Raw genomic sequence first — 8,694 nt, forward strand, 5'->3', positions numbered from 1 at the left:
AAGGAGTGTCCCTTGTCTTTTAGGTGTAGACAGACAGCTGAGTTTTGCCCTGTAGCGTTCGCCCTCCTATGCTGAGCCATTCGCTTGGTGAGCAGTTGTTTTTTCTCCCCAATGTATAGATCTATGCACTACACTGGAGAGTTCTAATGACAAAAAATCGGATACAATGAAGTGGCGCCCTTTACAGAACACATTAACTCAGTGGACAATAACATCACAAGGGAAGATATCCATGAGAACAAACCTACCTTTTTGGACTGTGTGATATGCATCCAAGAGGGGGGTAACTTGAAGACGGAAGTATACAGGAAACCCACTCATACGGATCAATATCTTTTGTTTGATTCCCACCATCCGCTGGAACACAAACTGGGTGCCATTAGGACTCTGCACCACAGGGCTGAATGTGTGGCAACTGATACAGAGTCCAAAGACAAAGAACAAAAACATCTTGGAGGAGCTTTGAAAGCATGTGGCTACCCAGACTGGGCCTTTGTCAAAACAGCAGCAACCAAGCCCAACAGAAACACCAATAGAAATAACTGCCGGAGACACATTTTAGGTGAAACATAGTCATCCCATATGTAGCTGGAGTGTCAGAGAAACTCAGGAGGATTTTCAACAAACACCACGTCCCTGTGTTTTTCAAACCTAGCAACATACTGAGAAAAAACTGGTACACCCAAAGGATCCAACACCAAAAGAAAAACAAAGCAATGTGTAATACGGAGTCCATTGTCCAGATTTCCCTCTCCACCCCTAATTTGCATATACAAATTAGATTCAGATTTGGTTCGGCCGGGCTGAAGGATTTGGCCAAATCCTGCTGAAAAAGGCCGAATTTTGAATTCGCTGCATCCCTAATTTCCACCAGGGGCCCTTATAAAATCTTTTACCATTTGGAACTATTGCTGCAAGTGTGGGCCCAAGGGTTTCAGGTTCCCTAGAAGACCCAGTCCGACACAGTAACAAAATCATAGCTGGTTGAATGGTTTCAAAATAAGGTAGTTGGCTTGTTCCATTAACTAGCCACACTAGAAAAGTCCTGCAGCCAGCAGCCCAATTATTTTATTATTTTTTCCTGCAGCTTTAATGTTCATTTCAGTTTATGAGAGGAACAAAAGTGGTTGTTCATCTTAAAAGTAACCTCTAGTGTTTTTCTAGTGCTTTTGCTGCTTGGATATTAAAGCGTTATCTGGTTGCTAGTGGTTAAATACCCTAGCAACCTGGCCTCTGTGGCTAGATAATTAGTGAATGGATGAAAAAGAAAGAAAAATAATAATAAAAATTAAGGGATGCACTCAGTCTGTTTTTTGGTTGCTGAACCTCAAAAATCAGGTACCATTTTCAGTTGCAGCCTGGAAAGGTGAAGCATTGGCTAATGAATTAGAAATTATACAAAACAAATAATGAATGCCAATTCATTCATTATGATGTAGAGAGTGATATTCTGAGATAATTTGCAATTGTTTTTCATTTTTATTATTTGTGATTTCTGCTTTATTTAGTTTTTCATTCAGCAGTTCTCCCATTTGCAATTTCAGCAATCTTGTTGATAGGGCCCAAATTACACTAGCAACCATACACTGATTTGAATAAGAAACTGGAATATGAATAGGAGAGGCCTGAATAGAAAGATGAGTAATAAAAAGTAGCAATAGCAATTCATTTGTAGCTGTACAGAGCATTTGTTTTTTAGATCTAAAAAACAAATGCTCTGAAATGCTACACATTTATTGTTTTGCTACCTTTTATTACTCTTTCATTTATTCAGGCCTCTCCTATTCATATTCCGGTCTCTTATTCAAATCAATGCATAGTTGCTAAGGCAATTCGGAGCCTAGCAACCAGTTTGCTGTCACACAACATATCATCCTGAATAATCCTCCTAATGCGAGTGAACTGACTGCGAGGGATATAACTTTTAACATGCTCTGGATAATAACTAAAAATCAGAAAGAAAGATGAGCAATGCATTATGATCTGTGTCCTTCCTATAAATTTCAGTCACCAGTATACCATTCTTATTTGTCTCAAGACCATCTTAGAACGATACCTTACTGTATCTGGCTTATAAAGTATATCGAATGAATGTGTATGTGTATATATATATATAGATATATATATATATATATATATATATATATATATATATATATATATATATATATAAATATGTCATTTATAGTGATGGGCGAATCTGTCCTATTTCACTTTGCTGAGAAATTCGCAAAAATTTGCGAAACATCAAAAAATTTGCGAAAAGCATTGAAGTCAATGGGCGCCAAAAATATTCTGACGTGCAACAATTTTGACACGAGCGACAATTTTTATATGTGCAACTCTTTTGTCCAAATGCATTCAATGGGTGTTAGAATAATTTTGACGTGCAACAATTTTGACGAGCTACAAACATTTGCCGTCTGCATAATCCATAAATTTGCCGCAAATCCATGACTGATGAATAAATTCGCCCATCACTAGTCATTTATATTCACAGATGCTTGGTTGAAGGGATACAAAAAACAAATTTCATACCTAGCTAAAATCTGTGTACCAGAATTCTAAACTAACGATTTCTGGGCAGGCTACAAAGGCCAGGGCTTAGGGTGGCAAATATCTGGGGGCGGTATCTGGACACTGGCAGGAGAAGTTGACAGTTGCTTGAATCTCCCTCCCATTCAGTCCCCAGTGTCAGCGACCAGTGACCTGGTTATTGGTGCAAGTGGGGTCAGGGCGTAAGCAGTGGGGCAGGATCAGAGGTGCTGCACCATAGGAATGAGTTGAGAAACTCGCCTCAGGCAGCAGTGCCCCGCTGGTTACCAGGGGTGGTAAAAATGCCGCTAACTTTAACTAACGATAACTTTAAGAGCCGAATTTCTGGTTTTCAATATAGAAATTTGTCTCATCTAGCATAGAGAGTGCAATTGAGCTTCTCTGCACTAGCACCCTGGACCCCCTCCAGCACCAAGAAGTTGAGCGTGGTGGGGGATGGGGGTGGCAGAAGCAAGCTGCATCAAGAGGCAAAGGGACCAGGATTGCCCCTGGGTGGGAGGTACGAGCCATCTAGTGGCGCTTTCTGTTAAAACCCAGCCCAGCTTCCTGAGTACAAATGAATTGTAAAAAATATTGCAGACTTACTAGGCAATAATTTTGCTGATGCCAGGGTCAGTAACTTCCCATTTAAAAAGTTTCAAAGAAAGCAGAAAAAGTATATATGTTGTGCAATAGGCAACTATTATATCACAAACATTTTTTTGTGCTTTAAAAAAGAATACAGCAATACAGATGAGAAGTCCAATCATCTGATAATCCTATAATCTGAATGCTCATTTGTCTGAAACTTGATATTCCTATTTCTGATTCTGACCACTAGAAGGCTCCAAAACCTAAGGAATGAGGTATAGACCCTGATTTAGAAATACTCTCACCAAACTAATGAGCACACTTATAAAACTGCTTTTACTGGAGGTTTACCAGTATCTATGCAAGATCTAAATAGTAAAATATGGAATAAATAATATAAGCAGAACATGCAGAAACCACAAGGAAATTAACAGCAGGACTCACTGCCTTGGGTACTACAGTCCAAGTTGAGCACATTGAGGATCTAATGGAATATACTGTATACATTAAATATATATAATATAGTCAGATATCAGAAATAAGTGACCAATTATGAATCATTACTGACTGAAATCTTTCAGAATTTGCTCCCAAAATTTTCAGTTGAAGCAAACCAGACAATGACACACAGTATGTGATGTTGCTCCCTCTGGAGGAGATTAAGTACAATAAATGTAAATTGTTAGTGGTAAAATATCTGAAGGTTCCACTGAAACCTTTGCAAGGGTATATTGTGACATTTTGGGGATAAATTTGGCGACAAAACATACCATGTACCATCACCCTACATCAGAAACAAAAGTGGCTTTAGACAAAAGTAAGATTGATAGGAAAGTGCACATAATGCAAAATGACCCATAAACGTTTAAAGATGTAACTAAAGAATTCCTATTTTACAATTTGGGGTGCAAGGTTAGCAAATGCGTTTTCTGATACCCATTTAAGCTAAACATCCAGCATAAATGTTGCACCGTGGCGTAACTAGATATTACTGGGCCCCACAGGAAATTATCTTTCAGGTTCCCAAAATGTCTTGAGGTTGACCTGTTTTACCAATATTTATCAATATTTTATGTCTTGAAGGCGGTAATGGACTATAAACATTTTTGCCAAACCTTACATTCCTCAGTTATCCAGATACCACAAAGAATCCACACCAAAGAATGGGATTCAGCCTAATACAAAATGTATTAACCTTTCTATTTTTCTACATCAGTTTAGAGGGGAACAATAACTACTGTATATTTTTCTAGCCCTCATTCATATAGGAAATTGGAAATAAACTACAAAATAATGCCCCGCAATTTTAAGAGGCTGATTTTGCCTGCAAATAGATTTGGACTTTCCTTGTCCTGTAACAGTGTTAGCGCAAAAGTAATAGAAAACTTTAAAGGGGTGGTTCACCTTTAAGTTAACTTTTGGTATGTTATAGAATGGTCAGTGCTAATGGCCTTCATTATTTATTTCTTATAGTTTTTAAATTATTTGCCGCCTTCTTCTTCTTATTTCCAACTTTCAAATGCGGGTCACGGACCCCATCTAAAAACAAATGCTTTGTAAGGCTACATGTATTGTTATTGCTACTTTCTATTACTAATCATTCTATTCAGATCCTCTCCTATTCATTTTCCAGTCTCTTATTCAAATAAATACATGGTTGCAGGGGTCATTTGGACCCTAGCAACCAGACTGCTGAAACTGCAAACTTGAGAGCTGCTGAATGAAAAGATAAGTAACTCAAAAACCACAAATAATAGAAAATGAAAATCAATTGCAAATTGTCTAAGAATATCACTCTCTACATCATACTAAAAGTGTGTGCTTGAGGACTTATACTGGCAGAATATTCCTGCCTCTTACTCCTAAAGTGAATTATTACAGAACTGTCCTTACTCTTACTTCACCCCTGGAACCTACCTCTATTCTAGGTCCTATGGTCCCATTCTATTCTAGGTCCTATTGGTGTGGGAACCAATAGAGACAGAGCACATATGTGCTTCCCTGCAAGTCCAACTTGCAGCCTGTGGGTCTACTTTGTGTGCCCCCTTCGTTAAAGTCTGGACCTTTTATAAGCTTTAAAGGGTCCTCTGCAGTGTTCATATCTCAGATTCAGACCCCTGCATTGTTCACCTGTAAGTCCCACACCTCAGACACAGACTGTTAGCCCCTGCAATGTTCACGTCTCAGACAGTACTGTACTGTTCATCTTATATCAAGTAGAAGTATATCTAGAGGAACTGGACTTGCTGAGTAATCATTAAAGATGTTTCACTACTCGTCCGAGAAGCTCCTTCAGATCAGCTGGTGCAGTGTAAATATTCAGAGAAGTGACAAAACTGAAAGTCACAGTGGTTGTGAATGCTGTGTAGTTTCTGTGATAGAATTACATGAATTCTATACATAGAACATATGAAGTTACATACATCACAATCAATACCGGTACAAAAGGTGAGGAAGGCCCTATGCAGAAAGAGCTTACACTCTAAAGGGAAGGGAGTAATACACAAGGTATGGGAATGGGCAAGATCGAATTAAGTGGGTGAGAAATGTGGTACTGTATGTTTTGTTGCGTTTGCTAGTTAAGCAGAGTGAGGGTAGGCTTCTCGAAAGAAGTGCGTTTTCAGAGATTTCTTGAAAGCAGAAAGGTTGGGAGAAAGTCGGACAGACCGTGGGAGAGAGTTCCAGAGGAGGGGTGCAGCCCTTGCAAAGTCTTGAATGCGAGCATGTGAGGAGGTAATTAGAGAAGAGTTGAGTAGCAGGTCAGTAGAGGAGTGTAGTAAGCGGTTGGGTGAGTATAAGGAGATGGGTTCAGAGATATAGGGTGGGGCAGAGTTGAAGTGCTTTGAATGTCGAGGTCATTAATTTGAATTTGATTCTGAAAGGTAGCGGAAGCCAGTGCAGGGATTGAAAGAATGGTGTGGAAGAGGAGGAGCGGTTGCTGAGGTGTATGAGCCTCGCAGCAGTGTTCATTATGGACTGGAGAGGTGACAGTCTCTGGTGGGGAAGGCCAATTAAAAGAGAGTTACAGTAGTCTAGACGTGATATGACGAGAGAGTGAATAAGAATTTTGGCAGCATCTTGGGTGATTCGTAGAGAATGATCGTATTTTGGATATATGGAGATGTTTGCATTGTGCTCTTATGTTGCCCAAGAGCTTGCAAGGGATACCACTGCACCAGGGCCCAGCAACCTAGAAGTGGCCCATGGGCATAAAATATATTTTTTTCCTATTAGGAGTACTCTGTATTTGACAGACTGTTACATTCTTTGCTGACAATGTAGTAAGTATGTTATAGACAGGAAACTGGGTCCACAGCAAAAAAAAACAGTTTAGTAACCCTCAAACCCTGGACAAGATGTCAGCACTAGGTCAGCTACACACCTTGACACCCCAGCAGACAATAGGTCTGCTGCCTTTATTATTTTGCCCCTGATTCCAGTGAGTCATAGCCATTAGAATGGGTGTCCGCAAAAAAATTTCCAGGGGGAGCAATGAAGAAAACATATTACACAAATTACTTGTACCCAGGGCCATTCCTGCCATGAGGCAAGGTGAGCACCTTGCCTCAGGCGTCAGTGAACGGCCAGTTAGAAGGGGCGGCAAAAAGCCGCCTCCTGTAACTTTAGAGCCAAATTTCCTTTTTTTAAACCGGAAATTCGGCTCTGCTAGTACAGAAAGCGCAGTACGCGCTCATTGCACTAGCGATACCGCCCCTTTTGACCCGCTCCGACGCTAAACTTTTAAGCACGGAGCAGGAGAGGGGGCGGCATCGGGGTTGCTGCCTCAGGCAGCCCACGGATCGCCCCTGCTTGTACCCATACTTTCCTATAAATATATAAAGTATTAACTGTTGCACATGTATAGCCAGTGGTGTAACTACATATTACTGGGCCCCACAGCAAATTACTTTTCAGAAAGTAATTGTATACAAATTGTATATAAATTGTATACAGATTAGGGCCTTATGGGGCCCCTATACTTCCTGGCCCCCCCTGCAGCTGCAGGGTCTGCTTCCTCTGTATTTATGGCCCTGTGTATAGCATTCACATTCCATTAGTGACACAAACCCCTTGTTTGCCAGGACAGCACTTGGTATTTTCTACTTTCTTAGCACAATTACTAGCCAGCGGTTTGTAGAATGTTATTCCCTCTAGAGTTCTAGTTACAGCTGGATACATACAGTGAAGCCTCCATTTACATACCCTCATTTTAAGTTTTTCCATATGTTATACCATTTTTTGTGGTCCCACCAATATATAAGCATAGAATAACTCCAGCACACGTAGCATGCTCAAGGGATTGCTCCCGTGTTTAATGTCAATGTTTTGTATTGTTGGATTGACATTAAACACGGGAGCAATCCCTTGAGCATGCTACGTGTGCTGGAGTTATTCTATGCTCATTAATGTTGGAGGGGCCGTCCTCCTATACCCCAGGCACCGTACGTAATTATTGGGAGAGGCCAGGTGTGCGTGTGCGACTCCTTTGCCTAACCCACCAATATATAATGCATAATACATTTCCCTGGCCATTTTTTCTGGTCCCCTGAAAAATGTAAGATGTAGGTTCTACTGTACACAAAGTAGAGTAACAACAGCCAGGAGAGGTTGTGCACAACAAAATGTCACTAGCATAGAATCTATGTTTATACATTCTATTTCAGTCTAGGGGAAAGGTGCTTTGTTCCCAGAGTGGCAGAAGGGTTAAGAGTCATCCACAAAAAAACAATGAGGGGGATACAGAGCAGGAGAGTGGGGTGAGGTGCAAAAATATATATTATAATATTATAGATATTTCTATCTATACAGATATATAGGGCAGATTTACTAAAGGGCGAGGTGGTTAATGCTAGGGTTAATTCGCTAGCGTTACTGCCCGCAGGGACATCGCCAATTCGCTAGTGAAAGAGACAGGTGCTAGCGGTCATTCACACTCTCTCGCCAGGCGACAATTCATTAGGGCGAATGGACATTACTCCGCAAAGTGTGGATTTTACTGAACTTTACCTCTTTTGCCAGAGTTGCCTACGCCACCTCAGACCAGGCGAAGTACATTAAAGTAGCTAAATCTTCCTCAGTCTTCTGTCACTTACATTATATTCTGTGAGCCTAAAATGCATCAAAGTCCAAAAACCGCTGGCGACTTTTCCTTTTTTCAGCCTGATTGCCTGCAAAAGACCTAACAAACCTTTTTTGGGTAACCGGTTTTCCCCATACATTTGAAAACATATGGAACATTCATTTTACAGTGGGCACATGTGTAGGGTATTATATTAACTCTGTCTTTATTAAGGTTCCCTGGACATGTGCTTTGTGTCATTTGTAAGTATAGGCACCAACATTTTACATAAAGACTTCCCTACAACTTTAAATTTCCCGCCCTATGCAAATTGACCTGAGCACAAGATCCCAAGCAAAGTTTCGATAGGCAGAAATGAACGCTGGTGCATCTTCACTATCAAATGCTTGCATTGCCGAAGTAACGCTAGCAAAAAATCACCAGAGTTCGGCGCCCACGACAACTGAATTAGCGTAGTCTGACCAAATTGTTGCGCTGGGTGCGAAGTG

The sequence above is a fragment of the Xenopus laevis genome, chromosome 9_10S, assembly GCF_017654675.1.
Source record: "Xenopus laevis strain J_2021 chromosome 9_10S, Xenopus_laevis_v10.1, whole genome shotgun sequence".
Classification (NCBI taxonomy): Eukaryota; Metazoa; Chordata; class Amphibia; order Anura; family Pipidae; genus Xenopus; species Xenopus laevis.